Genomic DNA, 22,146 nt, shown 5'->3' on the forward strand with positions numbered 1-22,146 from the left:
ACCTTCGTCATCTCACAGATCATCTTCTTTGTTCCTCCCACCATCCTTCTGAGGTAGGTACTCTTAGCATTGATCAAAAAATTTCATTTTTGAGATGACAAAGCTGAGTAAAGAGAGGTGAAGTAACTCGTTCAAGGCCAGACAGCTAGTAAATGGCAGTGCTTGGAGCCCAACCAAAACTGCTCTGACTCTGTAGACTTTTCTCAAACAATTCATTGACTCATTCAACCAACCAACCAACAAGGAATAAGAGCTTAAAATGTTAGACTTCCCCGGTGGCGCAGTGGTTAAGAATCCACCTGCCAATGCAGGGTACGCGGGTTCGAGCCCTGGTCTGGGAAGATCCCACATGCCGCGGAGCAACTAAGCTCTTGGGTCACAACTACTGAGCCTGCGCTCTAGAGCCCGTGAGCCACCACTACTGAGAACCATGTGCCACAGCCACTGAAGCCCGTGTGCCTAGAACCCGTGATCCGTAACAAGAGAAGCCACTGCAATGAGAAGCCTGCGCACCGCAACGAAGAGTAGCCCCCGCTCACAGTAACTAGAGAAAGCCTGCGCGCAGCAACGATGACCCAACACAGCCAAAAAAAAAACAAACAAATAAATTAATATTAAAAAAAAAAAAAGCGCTTACTATGTTCCAAGTCCTGACTCTGTGCTAGACGTTAGGAATAGAGAAGTAGATAATACAGAATCCAGAAAGGTCACTTAGCCAATGACCTCATACTCACAAAGGACTTTAAATACTAATAAAAATGAAAGCACATGTTTAGTCACAGAAACACACTGAAAGGACTGAAAGATGTGCCGCCAACCTTAAATTCATGCCCCGTTACCAAACCACCCTTCACAGAGAGTTTGATGAGTATCATTTATAGCTCCTATAGTTACCTTGCATGTAGCAAAATTATATTACAATGTGGGTTTCTATGTGTATGAGTGTACATTGAACATTTGAATTTGGTTCATGCAAATATACAAAAAAGGTCCTAATACTCTTCTAACCCTGTCTTAGAAGTTTTTCAGTCTTTACTATACTGGGAACCTCAGAAAAAGGAAGGAATATTGGTCTTTCTCCCCTACCTCTAAGAGAGGTCCTGAACTTGAAATAACAGCAGGCGTTACTATGGAGGACCACCAAAGGTCACAGGAGTGGGATGCGGTCACCCAGGGAGGCTTCCTGCAAGAGGCTATATCTAGCCTGGGTCTTAGGAAAATGAACAGCACAAGCTCTGCAGTCAGGCAGGCCAAGTCACCCCGTCGTTAATTAACTGCAATCATGGGCATGTCTCAAACTCTCTAAACCTGAATTTCACCTAGTATTGATAGTTTCAGAAGATTCCTGTAAGGAAGAAAAAAGATGCTGCATGTCAGACTTTCAGCACAGTGAATACTATAAGTGCTCCATTAATGTTATCTAGCACCATTATTATTTCCACTAATAAAGGGTGAGTGGGAGAAACAAGGCACGAACTTGCTGATTTCATTCCTGTGGTCGTGACATTCAGGAAGTGAAAGTGGAGGAAGGGGGAGATCTTAGAAATTTTGGGAAAAAAGGAAGTAGTGGTGTGAGCTTCAGCCTGAGACAGGAAACAGCCTGCTCAGCTGGATGTGGGCCACTCGTTGGCCTGGAAAGGTCTAGTGAAAGAAGATACCATAGGCGGGACACCACGTTGGGCGGCTTTGGGACCCCATTTATGTGGTCACCTACATGAGTGGTGTCTATGCAGTGTGTATCGCACAACCTGTGTAGCAGAAGGCAGCAACCTGCCCAGACGGGCGCTCGAAGCGTCCCTGAACAGAAGACTCCGCTGCGAGAGGCAGCAGGCAGGGTGTCCCGCTGCTGGTGTGTCCAAATCAGCTGGGCTGTCTCAGTTCATGGCGGGGCAGCAGTGTTACCTGCACTGCCACCAACCTCTTTGGACCTTACGGAAACCCTACCTAAAGGAGTCCAGCTGGGACAAGAGAATGTGGGATTATTGCAATTTACAGCACAGCTACAGGAACACGGAACTTTCATTTTAGAAGCTCCTGCCAATGGTCCCTATACCAAGAATAACAAGGATTAGAGGAAACAGAGCTCTAGGCCACAGATCTCAAGCTCGATGGGTGGCTCTATAATAAAGTGAGCTCAATATGGATTTGTGTAGAAAAACACAGAGCTTTATTCCCCCCAGGTAGATGACGAAGAGGAAAACTATATCCCTATCCTTCTTTTGTAGAAATGAAACTTTCCTCCTGGGCTGAACTGCCAGCTCCTCTTTAGTCTTTCTACTGCAGTGTTCAGCATCCCTACCGCCCAGAAGCCCTCCCCAGCGCTCCATCCCCTCCCACCTAACACTCCCACAGCGCAGTGCTGCACAACTCTGGGTGACGTCATTCACGCGTGAAGCAATGGGGACCCTGTCCCTTATCTGAATGCTGCCCCACAGGTGTAAAATCCAGCAGCCCTGAAATAGCACACGCCCTCCCACCTCAACATCCACACTTTAGAAAAAGAAAGGAAATGTCGAATGTTCAGGAGAAAACCTCCGCTGGGAAAGAAGATGAAAGTAACGGGCTACGGCCATAAGAATCCTTGGGCTTATTCTTCACTCACCAGTGAAGCAACAGTGATAGGAAATAATAATTAAGCCTGGGTAATCAGGGGAATGGCAGCTGAACTGAGGGCAGAGAAGGTCCCAGTAAATAGCCTAGGGAAATCAGTAGTGTGGAATTAATTGGGACTGGGGGTGGGAAATGAGGTAATTTAGGATATGTTGAGATTCAAGGATTGTGAAACCAGAAGGTAGGTGTAGAAAATGTAGATTTGGGGCCTAGAGAAAAATTAGGGGTAAAAAGTTAGATTTTAGAGTCATTTAAAAAATGAAGATATATGAAGCCAAGGGAATGAAGAGGTTATCAATGGAGGAAGTAAAAAAGACAAAAAAGACGGCTGACTCTTGGATTGTGCCTATATATGATGGGGGTGAGAGGGACTAAAAGGGGGCCAGGAGTGTCCATCAGATGGTTAGAGAAAAACCAGGGGCCTCTAGGATCATGAAGACAAGAGAGAATTTTCAAGAAGGTAAGTTTCTCTAGTGTCAAATGCTGTAAAGAGACATTTATGGGGCATGGATGGTCACCGCTGACCCTTAAGAAAGTTAACTGGAGTGTTGGCTCCTTGAGGGATGGTCCATGCCCTTTCTCACAGTACTGCCAAAGCTCCAGGCCGGCTACACAGAAGGAAAGCAACAAGTATTTGTGGAATAAATAAAGTAAGGCAGCTAGACTGGAAGCCCGATTGCAAGGAGTTAATAATATACCACGATCGGGCTTCCCTGGTGGCGCAGTGGTTGAGAATCTGCCTGCCAATGCAAGGGACACGGGTTCGTTCCCTGGCCCGGGAAGATCCCACATGCCACGGAGCAACTAAGCCCGTGCGCCACAACTACTGGGCCTGCGCACCAGAGCCCACGAACCACAACCACTGAGCCCACGTGCCACAACTACTGCAGCCCACGTGCCTACAGCCCGTGCTCCAGTGCTCCGCAACAAGAGAAGCCACCGCAATGAGAAGCCCGTGCACCGCAACGAAAAGTAGCCCCCGCTCACCGCAACTAGAGAAAGCCCGTGTGCAGCAACAAAGACCCAACACAGCCAAAAATAAATAAATAAATAAATTTTTTAAAAAGATAATAATAATATACCATGATCACAGTTTAAAGTTTTATGACTCTTAATACAGCTTTTGTTAAAAGAAGGCAAAAAATACCAGCATACACATTGTTAATCCTGATTACAAGCATCTATGGAGGAAGCACTTTTCTATTTACCTGGCACAAACTGAAACTCGCCTCGGGGGAGAGGGAAGCTTTTTCCTGGGATCTTCCCCAGCATGAATTCTCTGAACGACCACAGTAAAATTGCAAAACTTTTCCGCTGTAGTTTCCACAAATTTATTAATTGGGGATTGATATAAATTTATTGAAAATACCTGGAAGATGAGAAATAGACTTAGCTGGTCTCAGACTCTATGTGGTTCTCACATGTTCTCCAACGAAATATCTAGCAGGTAAACACTACTTCCATGGAAGCTTTTTATCAGGCCCTCCCACCTGTTTTAGCAAGATTAAAACTAGGACTGAGATTTACCAAGAAAACACCTCTTAAAAACCCAATAAAACCTAAGAACTACAAAATCTCACCTTGAATTTGTTTTCTATACAGAGATGAACACTCTATCATTCTCAAGTTGTATTTTAAAAATAGATAGTAACTACAGCAAATATCTTTTGACTGCTTCCTCTGTAAGACACTGTGCTGAGGGCCTTACATGCATAATCTTATCTAGGCTTCACACAGTTTATAACAGTGCTATTATTAATGTCTACTTTTCAGATAAGAAAACCAAGGCTTGGGTCTTTCTCAAGGCCACACAAGTAGTAAGTGGAGCTAGACTTTAAACCCAGAACATATCACAAATCCTCATAAGGATCATTTTTCATAGATGTATAATATTCCACTGCATCACTGACATTTAAAGATACATGTTTGTTTGTGTTTTTAATTAGAAAGATATCTTCAAACAAGAAATCATGGAACAGATGGCAAGCCTGCACAGGAACGAGGTCACAGATTCCAAATGATGGATCTTTTTCTACTAATGAACCCATCTTCCCAGTTCCCCTAAATGAGGGTGCCCAGTACAGCATGGACAAGGAAGGATACGGGGTGCATGACTGAAGGCTCAGACTCCCAGCTAAGGCCTGCCAGATCCATACACTAGAGACCACCCGGCCTGTGGTGTTCCCTTCTCTTCTACCTTTATTGGCCCCTGTTTTTCTAGAGAAATGGTGGTAGTTTGAATGTATGTTAGGCTGGATTCCTCAGAAAATAGAGCCTGAGACCAAGCTTCTATGCCAGGGCTTTAGAGCAATCCCAGGGAAACAAGAGTGAGGGAAGAAGAGAAATGAGGCAGCAAAAGCAAATGTACGATGGAGAGGGACTGGCTGTGACTTCACAAGAATCATAGCTTCTTGCTCGGGCATACGGGATGTCCCCAGAGAGGCTGCTAGGAACTGCAGCATCTCAAAAGCTTCCATCGGAGGAAGTGGTGCTAGCAGAGGGAATGAATCTGCCAGCTCCTGCCTGTTTCTTGTTCCCCATTAGTCAAAGTTCACTCCATGGTGACCCAACTTCCCCACACGATTGGGATGTATCATCTGGTCCCTTCAGCAGCAGATGGGGAGGCCAGATCCCATACCCTGCAGGGTGGTTCTTCATTTGAGTCCAGAAGTGGTGGGAGGAACCCCAGCATGGCCTTGGATGGCAGGATGGTAGAGGCCAGTAGAGCTGGGCACCACTGCATCCAAGAGACAGGTGGAGCTAAGAGAATCTGAGGTGGTACCGAAGCAGAAGCCAATACAGGAAGGTTAAACCTAGGCAGGAATCAATGCTGGTATGCAGTCCCACATACACAGAACACAGAGGAGATGACCTGTAGGTCTTTTTGAACTCTGGGCTATTTGTGCTCATTGAGTTTCTGCAGGTGTCATAGGACATCACCCATTAATTTCTTCACCCATTCAATAGCATTTATTCAGCATCTCCTATTGCTAGGCATATTCTAGTGAAATCCTAGGGATAGAGAGAGGGCTAAGACCCGGACCCTGCCTGGGAGAGGGAGACAGGCAAACGAAAGATGATCACAATACAGTGTGATCAGAGCTACCCCAGGAGAACCCAGCAGTGCCATGAGCACACAGAGGAGTCACACCTAGCCCAGTCTTGGGGTCAGCGAAGAATAACTGAGGGAAGATGATACCTGGGCAGAGGCTTGAAAGATGAACAGAAAGTAGAGGCATGGGGAAAGGACTTGCAGTATGGCATCTATAAGAACAAAACAGGACAATACAATATGGTCAATTAGAGGGTGCCACTTTACTGAGCCCTGTTTAAATGACTGTGTTAACATGCAAAGCCACTGTTTGTTACCAAAAAAGGGTGCACAATGGACATCCCTGGCTCTTACATTCATCCCCAGACCTCCCTCCTACCTAACCCCACCCCTGAACATCACCCATCACTGACCCCAACTCCCAAAGTATGTATCAGAGATGGGTTAGGATCTGGAGATAAGGCATGGTATGAGGGAAGATGGGGCTAAGAAATGAGGTTCGAGTTCAGAGATTCAGGGTTAGTGTTAGGAAAGGGGTGAGAGGTGGGGAGGGGGTGATGCAGAGCTGAAGTGATGGTGTCTGTTTGGTACATGACTTAGAACCTTGAAGTGTATCGTTTTTAATAAGTCCCCCACGCCAAACAGCTGTAATAAAGCGTAATGTGTTCATACAAAGTCTCGGAGATGAATAAAAACGTGTTGTGTTTTCTGAACTATAGGTAATCCAGTTTGACTGAAGCAATGAGTCAGATGGCGAGTAGTAAGAGAAGAGGCTGGCAAGACTGGGAGTCAGCTCAGACAGAGCCTTGCAGGCCATGCTAAGAAGGTTGGCTTTTGTCATAAAGGCAATGGAGATCCATCAAACAATTTTAAATGAGGAAATAACATGATTCAGTTGTATTTTACAAAGATCATTCTGGAAGCAATGAGGAAGGTGGACTGGAGGGTGGGAAGACCAGCTAGTAATTATAGTGATCAGGCATTGCAAGCTGAGGGATAAAAAGAGGGGATGTTTTTTATGAGCCATTTAAGATGTAACATCATCAAGACACGGGGAGAAAGTCTATTTGGGGCTCATTTAGATTGAGGGAGTAGTGGTGGGTAGATAAAAAGGATCCTGGAAAACTGGAGAGATTTTTGTGCTATTCACCAAGATGAGGACTTTAGGGGGAAGAATGCTTGAGGGGTGGTAGGGATACGATGAGCTCAGTTTTAGACCTGATGAGTTTGATGGGCGTACGGGACAACCACATCGAGATGTCTATGGGTCCTGTTAAATAGACAGGTTGAGAGCTCAGAAGAAGTGAGAGGAGCATTCATCACATAGATTGACAGGTCACTCAGAGAGAATGTATAATATGAGGAGAAGCAAGAACCAAGGGTGGGAAGGTCAACATTTACATGCTGGACTCAGGATAAACAGCCAAGCAGGAGTTCACTATAGATGCCTTCTCCTATAGATGTCACATTGTGGAGGCCAGGACCAAAGTCAATCTCCCAACTGCAGGGAAACTCAACCTGATTCGCTTAGAATCAAGAGGAGGACCAGGTAAAAGAGACATTAGTGTTCACTTCAACTAGTGAACTCTTCAGGTAATATAGAGTTCAGGGAGCTCTATAGGCTCCAGGATAAGACAAAGAGAGGGAGAAGAACAAGAAGCATTCGACGGAAGCGCAGGAGTCATACATTTCTGGATTTCCAGCTTTCCATCACTGGAGGAAGTAAAACCTTCTTCATCTTTCTGCAGCACGGGCTTCACCTAAGATGTTTTACACACTGGTACTTCCACTACATATGCAATTCATCCATCAGGAAGGGGTCTCTAGTTAGGGTCAAGGCCAGGATACACTCTAGGCCTCCCCCTAGAACTTCTTAACCTTTTTTTTTTTTTTAAGTATGACTCTCTGGATTTATTTGAGATATAAATTAAGTCAGAGACCTTCATCTCTGGGTAAAAACACATACATGCAACATTCTGTTTAATTTCAGGACATCTTTCCTAAGGTCCCTCCATGAATCCCCTAGGGATCTCTGTACTCCCTGCTAAAAGCTCCACCCTAGAACAATTTATCTAGCTCATGTCACTTTCAGACCTTTCCAAACTAAGCAAAATCATTCCAGAGGAGCACAGTAGAAGGAAGCCAGGCACTGTGGCTTCTACTGACCCTGAACTGATAATTCCTTATTTCCATTTTCAGTAATGCAGAGGATATCTCCTTCCCTTTTCTAAGAATCCCTCCCCTCCCGCTTTCCCCAACAAAACAGACACACAGGCATAAAACCAAAACAGCCCAGCCAAACCCTAAAAACTCAGGCTGCTGCAGTGGGCCTCACGGGCTGCAGCTACAAGCCGGGCCCTGGGCTGATTGCAACGTTATTCCTGTGAAGCAGGCCCCTCACCAACAAGAGACCTCCCAGTTCACACTGCTGACGAAGGCAGGGGTACGTGAGTGTCTCCAATGGCCAGAGACAGCGGCAAGGAACAGGGCACACGGGGTGGGTCTCGTACAGCGTGCAAGTTGAACAAGTATCTGTTCACTGAGGGCCGGCCCTGCTTTTGTAGAGCAGGTCTTGGGTTTTGATGAGTGACATTCACTGTTGACACCTGGCACATTTTTATAGATTGTAAATGGAGAGAGCAGATATGTTAGGAAGTATTATGACTTGTAGACAAAATAATCCTCACATTATAAAATGTGAGCAACTCAGCACCTTGAAATGGTGACAACACACCCATCTCCACACTCCTAGTGTATTTCCTTCTCTTAAATTTATTTTTCTAATTTTTATTTATCTACCTACCTACTTATTATTATAAAAGGAATACACTCTCACTAAACAAAATTTGGAAAATATAGAAAACCAGTATAACCACTGGTGTACTTCTGAAATGATATCATTTCTAAAAATTCCCTTTGCATGCACCTTTTCAGCTTCCCAGGGACACTTCTATTGTTTGAGGGTAAAGAGTTCCTTTGGGTTGCGGGGGGGAGAAGCTGTCACCACAGACAAATGGGACAGAATCCTTTGACCTTGTGACTGCCTGGGCTCTCACCTCATGGCTAAGAATTATTTATTCTATTGTTTTTTCCAAGTTGACGGAAATTTCCCACAGTTTATGCCTATTCTCCTTACTTCCTCAACCTGAAAGACCAGAAATAAAAATTTAATCACTGCAAACTCTTGCCTATTAATTCTTCTGCTTTGGTTATTTCTAATGTTTTCTTTCAGTCCTCACACCACCCACCTCCATCTGGAGAAGGTTTCTCAAAAATTCTAGTAGAGATTTAGACACCAACCACACCGTTACATATATTTGGTCCCGTCACCACTAATAGTAGTATTTCTTTTGGTAGACGTCTCGCTGACAGTAACTCTTGCAAAACAGAAAAGCCACAAATTCGTAACATATAAACCACATATGCAAACACGGCAGACATTCTAATTAGAGAACTGAGAGACAAGACTTCAGAATTGCATTCGCCACATCTCTTGGTTCTTACTGAGCTTTGAGAGTGAGACTCTTATAAAAATTCAGAATTGTATTATTTGCTGAGTGAAACCAAGTGTCTTAGATGCATTTTCCAACCAAGTGTAAAACTCGAATTTAAAACAGTCGGGAGGATCAGTTCATTTATTGGAAACGAGTGAGAACTTTCTTACCCGGCTCATAGGGGTAAAGAGCACGTATGAGGTTAGCATATATAATACTGAAACACTGACACTGCCAGGGATATCCATTTTTTCCGTGTTTCTGTTTTCAGGTCTCTGACGGCTTGTGCATCTGTGATTCACATACCAGTTGCCACATCTACAGGCCAGATCTGATCTTTGGATGCAGTATTTCATTTACAGAGGAAGTATAAGTGGCTGACATGTAAAATTTATTGCAGTACCTCCTTGACCTCACTCTTTTACTTTTCATAAAAAGAAGGAAAATAGCAGCAGTGTGGGTTAAATTAAAATGTGGTTTTCAGTTCAGGAAAAATTCAAAGGGCTTTAAAAATTCCTCACTTCTCACACATTGACACGAACAGGGAGAATTTCACAGTGATAAAGCGATTAACAGCTTCATAGCATTAATACAGCTGCACTTACTGAGCCCTCAAATCTCTGAGATGGGCATTTTTACTACCAGTTCCCATCTCAGGATAAGGAAACAGAGTGTCAGAGAGTAAGTAGCTTGCCCAAGGGCACAAAGCTAGGATGAGGTCAAGTGGTATCTGATCAGAGTCTATTGACTCTGAAGTCCAAGCATTAACAGAACTCAAATGATAAACTAGCCAAAGAAAACACCAGCATTAAGTAGGTCCACACTTCATTTCACACTTGCAAATCGAAGGAAAGAACAAACTAGAAAACTGGAAGCAGCCTGACTCTTCCACTGAAGCTGGAATACCCCCTGGTTCAGCCCTTGGACTCTTCTTTGTCTGCTTCCATTCCTTCACGATGGCTTTGGATCCCATCTCTAGCTAGATGGGATAAACCACCACATAGAGGTTTCCAGCCCTGACTTCTCCCCTGACACCACTGATGCCCACAGAGCACCTTCACTTCAACGTCCAACAGGCCTCTCAAACTTAACATATCCAAAATCGAACAACTACTCTCTGTCCCCCAAAACCACTCCACCAGAAGCCTTCCCCGCCCAGGATGATGGCAGCTCTTTCCAGTAGCTCAGGGGAAAAAAAAAAAAAATCTAGTCATCTTGAACTTCCCTCTTCCTCTTACACGGTTTCTCTCATGTTCATTTTACAAAAAGGTAGTTTACAAACATATTTCTCAAATGATTCTTTAAAATGGCAATCTCCACTAGTACAGTTAATAATTATTTCATTTGCATGTAACTCATCACGAGTACTTTTACTAAAGCTGTTAGGTGAGCTTTATCCATCGTAGACAATGGAGCTTTATCCACTGTCTACCTACAAACAATGATGTTCACCTACTACTTCGTTTTTATGCGTTATTTGATAAACACGTATGTAACACCTCCTATCTCCCAGCCGTTGATCTCAAAGTGCTTTACAACTCACTTAACTAACTCATGCACTCCTCAAAAGAACTCTATAAAGTAGGTACTATTATTAGCCCATTTATTTAGATAAAGAAACTGAGGCACACAGAAGTTAAATAACGCCCAAGACCACACAATTCAAACCTGGACAGTCTGGCTCCAGAGTCCGCATAAATGAACCTACCGTGTTATCCGGCTTTCTTACGGCCAGGACCTACCTCTGCCAAGTGCCCAGCCAGGACTGGCTGTACGTTCTCTGTTCTCTTCGCAGGAGAGAGGCAACCAAATGACAGGGGTCAGAGCCCCTAGTCCCACGAGCACGGCGCTGTGCGTGATGGATGGCGCAGCTGGAGGAGCTGCTGCAGACACGCCCGCCCACCTGTGCCAATTAGGCTGATGTGAGTGACAGAGACGCGCAGACTCTACGCGGACAGATCCCCACTCCCCAACTCACCCCCTTTCTAGATGATACTTTATAACAAAAATTTTAAGGAGGAAGAGATAGGGAAAAGAAGAGAAGGAAGTGTGCTTCAACAGCCCTGCTGATAGTGTGAACTGACGGAGCAAAAACAAGGGCCGTTTCCTCCCACAGGGATCTCCGTGGGTGTGGTCAGAGTGCACAGACAGCCCCTGTTAACTCTTCCCAGCACTTTTCCTTTTGTTTCCAGATACAGTACAATAGTGACTAAGGGCACAGTTTCTAGAGCTAAGCGATTAAAAGAGGGTTCAAAGCCCAGGTCCACTACAACGTTTGACAAACTACTCAACTGCAGCCTCTGCTTGTCTTGTCTGTGAACTGAGATCGCACTCTTCCCAACCATACAGAGCTGAGACAGAAATTAAGTGAGATTATATGGAGTGAACTGCTAGCAAAGGACCTGGAATTAGTAAAACTCAATGAATAATAGCTATTGATAGTGATTTTGATAATTTCGATTAAAAAAGTTTTTCACACCTTTCAACTGCTCAGAGTCTGAAGTGGAGGGAGATGTAGGGACAAGGAGTAATGTCAAAAAAAATACTTTATGTTTGGGACTTCCCTGTTGGCGCAGTGGTTAAGAATCCACCTGTCAATGCAGGAGACACAGGTTCAAGCCCTGGTCCGGGAAGATCCCACATGCCATGGAACAACTAAGCCCCTGCACCACAACTACTGAGCCTGCGCTCTAGAGCTCGTGAGCCACAACTACAGGGCCCGCGTGCCACAACTACTGAAGCCCGCGCGCCTAGAGCCCGTGCTCCACAACAAAAGAAGCCACCACAATGAGAAGCCTGTGCACCGCAATGAAGAGTAGCCCCCACTTGACACAACTAGAGAAAGCCCGTGCGCAGCAACGAAGACACAACGCAACCAAAAATAAATAAATTAATTAATTAATTAAAAAAAAATACTTTATGTTTGGCAAAGATACAAGTCAAACTGTATTTCTGACAGCTCTGGGTTCACGAAACAGACAACATTTAAACAATGTGTGACTGAATAAGCTACGGATCACCCCAGCCTTATTCACTTAACCACGCTATTATAATTTCCCTCTTTTAAAAACTTACGTCAGGAAAGACAGACAAACATATTCAGTTTCTAAAGCAAACAGAAATAAAATCTGTTTTCATTTAAAGCATCTCACTTTTTTTTTTTTTTTTTTAAAGCAATTAGCTAACTTCAAAAGGCAGCCAATGGAGTGATTCTATCGTGCTGGTAAGGGTCTGGTGTCTCACTTCAAAGTTCAGGCAGATTGAAAGCCACTGATAGTCCTGCTATACTGGTTGGCATTTGGCATGAAAAGTGCTGAGATTGCTGTTTCATTCAGATGGGAGTGTTTGCACAGACCCACAGCACTGAAATGGTACTTTCTTACAGTGAGAGCCAGGATTAAGCCTGAAAGAGAAGGGTGTAATTATCTCATTCCCAGATTAAAATGAACAAGGACCTCTTGGGGTTACAGTTGAGGGCCTCCATGGGCTACAATAATAGATGGAGAAAATCTTAACTAAATGTCAAGGGCCCAAGTTCTTAGAGCCACCATCCCTATGGAGATCTGCAAAGCAAATGATGCTGGGCACCACCAAATGTCAGGGAGGTGGGATCCGGGGATGTGGACGTGCCAGGGTATTCCTGCATGACTTTAAACAAGTCACTTGACTTTCCCAAGTCATTTTGCAAGTGGAGAGAGACCAACCACCTGCCAGTTTGACAGAGTTTATGATAGGATTAGACTGTATTTATAAAGTGGTGTGTCATCCTTACCTCCAAGGTGCTTTCCTATTAATAAAATGAAATGTTAAGAAGGTCAGATGAGAGTCCAGTGTTACTCACCTTCTAATGAATCAATGAATGGCTTCATTTGTCAGGAGGTGCAAGCCGTCAGAATATTTGGGTTAGATGGTCAGATGGCGGTCAAGAAAGGAAGACCTCAAGAAGCTCAGGCTTCCCTTCTCCTCTCTTACTTGACCCCTTCACTCCAGATACAGAAGTTGAATCACAGTCCTAAACAAGCCTGTGCTGACCATCAGAGCCACTGATCACTTAGGTCCATTTCCTAAACCCCAATGCTCCACCCAAATGCTACTTCTACCTCCGATCCAGTGCATGTGCTCCTCCAGGAGCCTTCCCAGTCCAGGACAACCTCCGAAAGATCCCATCTCTGGATTCACAGCATGCGTACCCCCTTTGATTATATGGCTACTCTTGGCCTCACTGTTATGTACCTATTATTAATTTTGCGTAAATATTATGCCTCTTCTCTCTCAGATTAGAGGCCGCGTCAGAGGACTAAGGATTACACTTTTCTGAATTCCTCATAATGTCTTCCTCGGAGCCTTGCACCTAGAAGATGCTCAGTGCCATTCATATGAAGCCACCTTCCAAAGATTTTACTGGGCCATTAGCAATCTGCCAAGTAGCTTCATACTCCTCATTGTGACTAAATATTGTAAAGAACATTGACCGTCTGTTACCTGTTGGTGAGGCCACCTCAGTGCACACAAGTCTGGGTTGGTGTGGGGCAAGCTGAAGTGACAGAGGTGTACACAATGGACAAAAGATTCACGGGACTTTGAGTTTTCAATCCTGCCCTTCTTTTATCTGTCTAAAGAATTTTGGTTGTTTCTATCTACGTTATTGTATTTCAGAAAGACAACAACAGCACTGGAAATCTACCACCTGAAATTGCTAGACATTGAATATATATATGGTATACATTATAGCACTTATTCAATATAAACATACAGAGAGTATACTAGTTATCTAGTTATTTAATATGTATGTTACTTAAATATCCAATTTCTGGATAAATGCTAACCAACAGTGAATAGTAACACTTTCTAATGACTATGTTCAGTGTTTTAAGTCCCTCCTGGCTAGTTTAAGTGTCCCTTTCCTCACTGGCTCTCACTCATGTCTAGGGTTTTGTTTGCTACATCTTTTGAAACTTTAGACCAAGTTTCCTGGAGACCTGAGATTGAGGGAACTGGAGGAGTTCACCGTAGAGTTGACCAAGGGAAGGTAGCACTAAGGCCAACCCTGCAGGAAGAGGGGAAACAGCTGGCCTTCCAAAATTACCTGGACAGGGAAACAGACAGATCTGACCAACAGAGTTGGCCTCAGGCCTGCTGGACAGAGGTTACGGTTCCAAGCTTTCACATCCCCGCCTCTGGAGGTACCCAGAATCCTGGGGAATTCTCCCGTCTCCAAGAGCACACCGTTAAGGTGTCATTTGTCTGTCAAATCTCTATTAGGGGGCTTCCCTGGTGGCGCAGTGGTTAAGAATCTGCCTGCCAATGCAAGGGACACGGGTTCGAGCCTTGGTCCAGGAAGATCCCATATGCCGCGGAGCAACTAAGCCCGTGCGCCACAACTACTGAGCCTGCACTCTAGAGCCCGCAAGCCACAACAACTGAGCCCGCGTGCTACAACTACTGAAGCCCGCGAGCCTAGAGCCCGTGCTCCGCAACAGGAGAAGCCACTGCAATGAGAAGCCCACGCACCTCAACGAAGAGTAGCCCCCGCTCACCGCAACTAGAGAAAGCCCACAGGCAGCAATGAAGACCCAATGCAGCCAAAAAATAAATAAATAAAATAAATAAATGTATTAAATTTATTTTAAAAAAATCTCTATTAGGAAAAGGATCTTTTCAAATCTCACTCACTTCGCATTATAGCTTAGGCCTACCATGACATTTCTTACTTTATACAAATTTAATAGGCATAGAATTTCCAATATATTCAATGGCCCAATGGACCATTTTACACTCATGTCACCTTGAAACAAACACTGTAACCTCTTAGCTAGCACTCAAAATGTTGACCCTGAAAGTATTTCATTCATTCACATGGTGTCTGTTGGGCAGGCATATCACTGATTATCTAGACCCCAGTAGAGTTCAAACTTTTGTCACGTCCAAGATTGAGAAAAATACAGTAAAAAGAAAACAAACCCTCACTATGCTTTATTTCTTGTGTCATGTTGTACATGCCAACATATTTTCTCCTTAACGTCTGATCTTGGAATGCTCTCTCATTACAGGAATGCTCTCTCATTACAGGAGCAGTGAGTCACAGCTAAGGGAACTGTCACAACTTGCTCCAACCATCAGTATAAGCCAAACCATGGATGACTTTAGGTTCTCAGGGGGTTATTTATCTAGGGGGGTTGGTCACAATTTGCATGATCATATGGTACAGATGTTTATTCATGAACGTGACCTCAAGAGAAGAGAGCAATTTCTTGGTCTGACTACTTTAAAATTCAGCCAAATGTCCACCCAGTGGTCCAACCCAGCTCCAAAAGATATCAAAACTGGGATGACAAGAAGTGTAATGGATCAGGATGGGAAATACATTGGCAGACTTGAGTGCAAGGTCTGGAACCAGGCAATGTGCTCGTTGACAGGGAGTCAGGGCAGAATTACAAGGGAGGGGATAAAGCAGCACTTGTACACTTCTTACCTCTCAGAATCTGAGCTTTTTTCATTTCCTCACTGTGAGAATTGCATCTGCAATTCAATATAAACCTAGAGACTCAGTCACTCTTACAGACCCCACTGTTTGTGGCCAAAGCCAGCCTTCAGCAAAACTGCCACAGGGATTATGCTGGGACCTTCCAGATTTTTTTCCTCCTTCCACTAGGCCCCTCTATTCCGGCCTTTCCCTCAACTATGTCTTAATTTCTCCCTTTAATTCAGTGGTTTTCAAAGTGTGGTCTCTGAACCAGCAGCATTAATATCACCTGAGCACCCCTCAGAAATGCTCGTTCCCAGGCCCACCAAGACCTACTGGTTCAGAGACTCTGGGGGTGGGGCTCAGAACTCTGTGTTTTTTCAAGCCCTTTAGGTGATTCTAATGCACCCTAAACTTTGAGAACAGCTGTTTTAGGTGACAATTATAAAATAAGGACTTTAAGATGAGAGAGACATCCATTTTAGGAGACTTGTTAAGAAGACAAGCCACCCAAGTGCCAAATGAGCCACTTCTAGGAGTGGACTCAAGTCATGTGACAGATAGTGAGAGACTTGAGGCTGCTGTGTTAGTCCGAGCCCTCATCATCTCTTACCCGTAAGTCTCACCTATTTCATTCTTCCCACTTTGCTACGAGAGATGTGTGCTCGGCCTGAACATTTGATCATACTAAACCCCAACTTAAAACCCTTCAGCATAACACAACATTGTAAATCAACTATGCTTCAATTAAACAATTAAAAAAAAAAAAAACTTTCAGCGGCTGTTCCCTGCCCATAGGATAAAGTCCCAAACCCCTGGCACACAACCCAGGGCCCTGCATCATCTGCCTCTAGGACACCTTCGTGGCCTTGTTTCCTTCTGCACTTTCCCTCCAAATCAGCTCTGCCTCACGGTTTGCAGGAGGCTTACGAGTCCCCATACCACTGACATCAATTTTAGCCATGTGACTTACCTTGGCCAACAGCATGAGAACTACTACTTCTAAGCAGGCATTAAGTACTATAATAGTTTTGTTCTGTCATGTTCTCTTTTTCTCCCTTTCCCATAAACAAGATTAGTATTGTCCCAGAAACAGGCTGTTTCTTAAGCCTTAATAGACCCCCAAATGAAGACAGATTAGGAGCAGAACCAAGAGTGACCTATCCTGGACATGCAGAGTATGTGAGCAATAAACTTTGGTGGTTGTAAGCCACTGAGATTTGGGGGATGTTTGTTTATTTTGCCTAAGATGACTATTATAGCACTTCTGATATCCCGTATCCTCTCTATCTGGACTTCTCCCCTCTGCCCTACCCTTCCTTCTAATCCCACCTCAACTCTGTCTGCACAAGAGAACTGCTCATTAGTCTACACTCAGCTCAAGTGTATCCCGTAAGTCTTTTTTTTTTTTTTTTCTTTCCCAGGTACAGCTGATCACTCTCACCTTGCGGACCTCCTCTGCATGCTACAGATCTATAACTACATGCCTGGAACAGTGCTAGGAGCTTTCTATTCATTAGCACCATCCTTAGAACTCATCCAAAAAAAATGTTTTTTTGAGTCCTCATTTTACAACGGGAGAGACTTTGGCTCAGATAAACAAAGCAACTTGTCCAAGTTTCCCAGCCATCAGCCACAGAGACAGAGTTCTCACCAGGGGTGGGTCTGGCTCTGAACTTGGCAATCTTTCCCCTGCCCCACGCGTCTCTCTCCCTCCTCCAGCACGAAGCTTTCAAATCCTCCCACTCAGGTGAAGAGAGTAGGTCTCCTCATCAACACCTGAAAAGGCTGGTGAATTAATTTGACACTTGAAAGATTTGCATCTGGAAGTGGGCTTCTTACCCTCTGAGAAGATAATCACTATCTCTTAAGTGGATGTATTTATTCTAAGCCTCCTGGCAAATGCGCTGGAGACCCTAGGAGAACTGGGGCACTTTGTCTGTGCCCTTTCCCCAGGTCCCAGGTTATGGGGGTAATGTGGTGGAAAAGACAGGTTCCCACTAACATCACCCTAGAGAATTTTTGGTAAGGTCCTTTTGGGTTTGTTAGAGGGTAGGAAGCAAGTAGCAGAGGGCACAGAAATCCAGCAAGTCTGATACACATTGATACTTTAGCTTTTAAAAAGACAAATTCAGGGGCTTCCCTGGTGGCGCGGTGGTTGAGAACCTGCCTGCTAATGCAGGAGACGCAGGTTCGGGCCCTGGCCTGGGAAGATCCCACATGCCGCGGAGCGGCTGGGCCCGTGAGCCACAGTTGCTGAGCCTGCGCGTCTGGAGCCTGTGCTCCGCAGCGGGAGAGGCCGCGATGGTGAGAGGCCTGCGCAGCGCGATGAAGAGTGGCCCCTGCTTGCCGCAACTAGAGAAAGCCCTCACACAGAAACGAAGACCCAACACAGCCAAAAATAAATAAACTAATTAATTTAAAAAAAAAAAAAAAGACAAATTCATGGAGTGAAACATTTATTTGACTTTTCAAATTAAACAAGAAAGTGACACAGTGGCAAAGAACTGAACCAGACCACCCAGGTCAGAAACGGGAAAAAAAAATCGCCTAACGTGGGAAGTGCAATTTTGGGTTTCTATGAGCTGCTGGCATTTTGTTGTGTGGTTGGGCTGTTTGTTTGTTCTTCCTTTCTTCTCTCTCTCTCTTTTTAAACTTTACTTGTTTAAGGGAGGAGTAGGAAGTATAAGAACCTTCACAGTTTCCCCCCAAATCAGCGATATTAATGAAAGATTCAACAAAGTACCAAGATATTCTTTTCACAGAACATTCATACCATTTTTTTTCGAATGTTACAAAGTTTTCTGTTACTAATTGGAATCCATTTATCTCTCTCACCATTCCAATGAAGCAGGTTCTGTTTTTTTTTCAATCCCTCAAAGGATATAGGACCTTTAAATGATACCATCCTTAACATTATTAACAGTATTTTTCCCCTTCCAGTGTAAAAAGCTGTTCGGAGCTCCAAATAGTCACTGGGCCGGTTTGGACAAGTCTGATTTACTCTTTAAAAGACCATCCACTCCGTGTAATAAATACTAAGAGCCAGCGTTTATTGAGTACTTGGCTCTGTCCTGAGTGTTTTTCAGCATTGGCTCATTTACTCCTCAAAACAACGCTCGCTATCAGGCAGGTAAAAGCATTGTCGTGCTTTACAGATCAGAAGAGTGAGGCACACAGAGCATGAAGGACCTGCCTAAGAGAAAAAGAGACAGGCAGAAGCCACTAGCTGCACAAGAGCACAGTTAATGATTCACTCACAGTCCTCGGGCAGCTCATTTTAGTAGAGGCTGCAACACACGGACACACACACCACATCAACTCTCTTCATCTCAGCGAGAGGCGGGTGTCCTGCAAATTGCTTGGCAACGCGAGGAGGAAACTCCATCCAAAGCCCGGGTCCGCCGGGTCCAGGCCGCCTCTGGGCGCTGTCCAGCGGGCAGCGCGCCTGAGAGGCCAGGCTGGGGTCCTGTCTCCGGACAGCCCGAAGGTGGGGCAGAATGCCAAACCAGGATTTCTGGCGCAGGGGGGCGGGGGGGGGGGTGTTGGGGGAGAAAAGCACCGTCCGCAAGGACACCTGTTGTCGCCTCCTTTACTCAAGCCAATGAAGACGTCCCGGGGACCCAGATCTCGGGGAAGACGCCCACTGGCAAACAGCGTCTGTGTATGAGTGCGGGTGTCGCAGGTGTCTTGTCTTCCCCCACTCCACCCCCGCCCGCCTTAGGCCGACTCACCTCACTCCCTCTCACCCCTGGACGCCGGCGGCTGGTGGAAACACGTCTCCCGGGCGCTCCGGCCGAGGTAGGCGCCGGGGCGCTAGGGGCTCGGGCAGTGCCAGCGGCGCTAGGACCTAGCGGCCAGCTCGCCCCCCGCCCGCTCCACCTGCGGGGCCCCTCTCCCCGGGCACGCTCGCCCTCCCCGTGCGGGGAGCGGGCTCGGTTACCTGTGACGCCGCCCGCAGGGTCCAGAGAGTCGGCAGGAAGGTCGCCGCGGCAAAGCGGGCTGGGCTGGCCCGGGGCTCCCGGTCCGCAGTGCTGCTCTCGCCGGCCTCCCTCCCAGGCAGCCCTGCCGCCCGCTCCACAGTCGGAGCTTGCTCTGCGCCCGCCAGCGCCCGGCGCCGCTCCCGCCGCTCCTGATTGGCCGCAGCGCGCGCCCGAGCTGCTCCCTGATTGGGCAGCTGGGAGCCGGGGCGGTGGGGCGGGCCGGGCGCCAACTGGACCTGCTCCCGGCGACCCTCGCACAGCAGCCTCGCGTCTCCGCTGCACCCAGATGCCCCAATCCAGACGCTGAAACCGGGATCCTTCCCCTCCGCGCGAGTGGAGTCCAGGCACGGGGCGGAGCAGAAAACGTTGTTGCGAAGTAGCAGGGGGATGGCAGGGGGTAGAGATCGCCTAGGGTGGGAGACACCGTGTGTCAAGGCAGGACAGTAGGGATCATTGCTTCTCCGGTGTCGCTCCTACATGGGGTTTTGACTTCATGTTCATTTAATACTTTTACTATAAAAAGGGCGTAGGACGCAGGGCAGTAGCTTATAAACAGTGGGCGCCAAATTGTGTTCGTGGACTCAAATCGTACTTGACACACAATCTTTTGTGGTGCAACCAGAGCTTGCAAAGAGTAAACGACTTGTCCAAGGTCCTAATCACGTTAACAAATTATTAAGGACGAGAAGGACGACTAGTTCTTCCTTTACAAGGAATTTATACCTAGCTAGGGAGACGAGCCTGAATAATAATAATAACAGTAACAACAACAACATCAACCCTAACGTTTCCATGACGCATATTATTTGCCAGTCACTTTTCCAAGTACTTTACGTATATTAATTCAGAAATACAGGAAACATCTGTCATAAGGATGTCCACATGTCCCGTGTGGACAAGTGACATCAGCTCTGAGTATGGAGAGATTTTCATCTGGAAGACACACTCAGTAACTCCACACTGCGATGGAGAGGCACAAGTTAGAATGGAGAGGGACTGTTGGGAATAAAATTATTCCCATCTTCATTTCTTCTTCCATTTCATAGTCTTTAGTCCTCCCAACATTTTCTCCCACCTGCAATGAACCTTTCTAAAGACTAAAAACAACCACTGTAAATCAGGGTGCTCTCAGAACTTTGTTCTACCACTCATAAAAGGACGCCCCCCAAAACACCCAGATAGACAATGAGTAGAAATACATAGTAGTTTCTATTTCAGGAACTTGGTTGAAGTAATGTCTTCTTGACAGCAAGTATGTAACCATTTTCCTGCAGGTATTTCCCCCCTGTTCTAGCTTCCTATGTTGACAGAACCCTTGAGTGAGAAATTTAGTTTGATAAAGAAGATAAAAGACCCTAGTGAAAACCAGCTTGACCCATTCTAAACAGCCTGATTTTTGCCCTCGTGTGAGCTGAAAGACATTTACTTTGAGGAGCCCAAGACCCCTGGAGGAAATTAGGTCAGTTTTCTCCAGTTTATATCAATGGACAATCAATTCACTTTGTATTGAAAAGATGTACTGGGCATAGGTGAAGCCTAAGCCTCACCTGGTAAAAACCTGAGGGCACAACAGACTGTATGAGGAAGTTTCTTTCACCAGCATCCCTCCCCAAGCATCAGTTCCTCACTTTCCATGGCTGTGGCTTTTGCCAAAACAGAAATTCCATTTGGATTGGTCATACTGTCACTCCAAAGAAGAAAGGCTACTTCGGGCAAAGAACTAGGCTGACCCAAGATGATTTCTTAAATGGATCAACCCTGGTATCATCACACTAAACTCAGCCCTCTGGAAGGATAAGTGGAAGAAGAATCTGGATTCCATCACATTCACTCTGGAATCTTCCTGTGGGCAGGAACTCTTTATATATCCATCTATGCCCTGTGTCATCTAGCAAACGGCTTAGCTTAGTTCTAATTCCTGTGTGGCATTTCTTCCCTGGCGACTTCTACTTAGCACTTGAGACTCAACTAATGTAGCTCTTCCTCCATGAGGCCTTCGCTAACTCTCCCAGGCAAAGGTAGTCATCCCCTTACTTGTGTTATATCCTCACTACAGCATTCTAGTTCCCATGGCTGTCGGGCAATGGGAAGTAATAGGTATTCAATAAATATGAACTGATTGACTAAAATCCCTGACAGGTTACTAGGATAGTATTAAGGAGACTGGGACCACATCCCTATCCTGGTCAACGGGGCATCCTCCAGTTCCAAACTGAATGGGTATTTAGTGTGGGTCAAAGTGATCATCCATCCAACCCAACAGTGAGTAGGGAGTTTCTGTATGTCAAGCACTATCAGGGAAAGAAAATAACAGTTCTCTCTTAAATGTATGCAAAATAAAATGGTGCAGCTGATTTAGAAAACAATTTGACAGTTCTTCAAAGAACTAAACATAAAGTTACCATATGACCCAGTAATTTTGCTCCTAGGTATATACTCAAAAGAATTTAAAACATATGTGCACACAAAAATGTGTACACAGATGTTCATGGCAGCATTATTCATAATAGCTGAAAAGTGCAAACACCCCAACGTTTATCAACT

General features: G+C 45.4%; 1 protein-coding gene across 4 annotated transcripts in view; it reads right to left on the reverse strand.

Moving 5' to 3' along the window:
• Positions 1-19,713, reverse strand: part of STON2 (stonin 2) — a 153,535-nt gene extending 133,822 nt beyond the window's left edge. For 3 of the 4 annotated variants that reach the window (XM_057541995.1, XM_057541993.1, XM_057541996.1), the window contains exon 1: positions 19,563-19,713. The gene's annotated coding sequence lies outside the window, so the exon portion shown is untranslated. Of the gene's footprint in view, positions 1-10,898; positions 11,096-19,562 lie in introns of those variants that run through there. The other variant, XM_057541994.1, reaches the window with a different exon arrangement.
• Positions 19,714-22,146: the final 2,433 nt, after the last annotated feature.

The sequence above is a fragment of the Balaenoptera acutorostrata genome, chromosome 3 (genome assembly GCF_949987535.1).
Source record: "Balaenoptera acutorostrata chromosome 3, mBalAcu1.1, whole genome shotgun sequence".
NCBI classification, from domain to species: Eukaryota; Metazoa; Chordata; class Mammalia; order Artiodactyla; family Balaenopteridae; genus Balaenoptera; species Balaenoptera acutorostrata.